Below are 2138 nucleotides of genomic sequence, written 5' to 3'. Positions count from 1 at the left end.
GTTTTAGACTGCGGGGGTATTGCAATATACCCTAGCACTCCTCTATGGTAAAGCCTCTATTTGCTCCTGAAGCTCATTCAGAAATGTTTAGTATCCAGTGAATGTTTAGGATTAGATTTTTAAAGTGAGTAGAAGTGGCCTTTTTCCTTAATGAAACTTGAAAGTTTCCATCTCCCATTAGTGCATGTTCTTGATTTAATTTCATTTTATTTGGTTTTAATATGTAGAGGTTATGGTGCCATGCTACTCTTATTTATTTATTTGGAATAGCATGGGAGGAGAGAGTCCTTTGGGTGTACCCTGGCCACAAGCCATTTAGGGTAAGAATCAGCATTTTGAATTGTGCCTGGAAACAGATGAGCAACCAATGCAGATATTTCATCATTGGGGTGATAACAATTCTTATAACGAAACCCCTGACAGTAGCCTAGGTACTGCATTTTCAAGCAGTTGAAGTTTCTGTACAGTTTTTAAAGCCAGCCCTACATGGAGTGTGTTACAGTAAACTTGGAAATAATCACTGCATGGATTGCTGTGACCACATCATGCTTTTCAAGGAACAGCTGGAGCTGATAAAAGGTGTGATGTGCTGTGAAGGTGACCCAGATTGCTCACCATAGGCTAGGAATGAGTAGCATCCCCAGCCTGTGAATCTGATCCAGAGGTAGGGCAACCGTCTCCAGGATAGACTGGCTCCCTAATCCCCAAACAGCACCTTCATCTTCTCCGGGCTCAGCTTCACTTTATTAACCTTAATCCAGATACATTTCACCAGGCACTCACTTAAGAATTTTGCAGACCCACTTAGCTTCAGTGTTAAATAGAGCTAGGTGCCATTGGCTTATTGGTAATGCTTCACACCAAATCCCAGGATGACCTTTCCCAGCACTTACTTGTAATATTAATCAGCATGGAGGAACAAGATGAAACTGAAGGATCCCAAACCACAAATACCAGGGTCGGAGCAGCAGCTCCCCAGCACTACCTTCTGGAATTGGTCAAGAATGAAACTGCCAAAGCATGGTGCCCTCCTGCCTATTCCCAGTTCTGGGTTTGGATCCACTGAAGCATTTTTGCTGATGGATTTCTGCACACGAGACTTGATTTGCTTGCATTGGGAGGGGGGAGGCAAGAAAGATGCACTTCCTCGAATGAAACCAAAAAGAATCTGTGAGCCCAAGGTAAAACTGGCAGAGAAAAACAGGCTGAAAAGGCCTGCTCATGGGTCTTTGCCCATTGCACCCCTGAAAAGGAAGGGTCCCCCAGAATGCCATTGCCATAGAGGACCTTCGAACACAGGTTCATATTGGTAGATGCTGACCTATGTGTATTTAGGGCCAGTTGACTAAGCTCTTCAGAGGTCCAAAACCGCACTTTCTATTTGGACACAGGAACAAAAGAAGCTAAGGAAGCGGCTACAACCTTGGCTTTATAAATCCCTTGAGGACACTGCATTTTGTACCAGCTGAAGCTTGTAAAATTGTCTGCAAAGGTAGTGTCATGTTGATTGTGTTGCTATAACCTAGGCTGGATGTTAAGCATACGTTAAATTAGAAATTGCCACAGTTGGCAAACCAACCTGAGCATCAAAACTCACGTTGCTTGCCATCACTGGCAGCCTTCAATATTCTCTTTCAGTGTTAGTGTACGAACAACAAAACCCAAGCAACTTAATTAAAAAAAAAAACACTGGTTTTCAAGGAAATGTATCCAAGTAAAACCATTGACATGTAGTCTGTAACTCAAAAATGTATCAAGTTTAGCTAATGTTTGTGGGCATTGGCAGGGTCCTAGACTATCTGTGCAAATTGACAATTTGAAGTCAGCAGGTGAAGTGAATCCCAGCACTCATTGGGGCAGTATCATCAGCATGTAACTTCCCTTTTCTAGACCACTCTGGCCCTCTTCAGACATTCATTACAGCAGGAAGTGTAATCCTGCATCCCTTTATTCGGCTCAACAGAGTCGAGGAAGACTATGGGTGGGCACTTGTACACATCTAGGGGTGTACTGAAGACTTTCACTTGTGAATGCACAAATGAACATCTGAAAAGGAGTTTCTGGAGTTGGCTCCACATCTGATCAAATTGGCTCATGCTCACAGAAGCTTATGTACGCTTACTATTGCTAGACTTTAA

Source organism: Heteronotia binoei, chromosome 4 (assembly GCF_032191835.1).
Source record: "Heteronotia binoei isolate CCM8104 ecotype False Entrance Well chromosome 4, APGP_CSIRO_Hbin_v1, whole genome shotgun sequence".
Classification (NCBI taxonomy): domain Eukaryota; kingdom Metazoa; phylum Chordata; class Lepidosauria; order Squamata; family Gekkonidae; genus Heteronotia; species Heteronotia binoei.
This window is presented reverse-complemented; position numbering follows the sequence as displayed.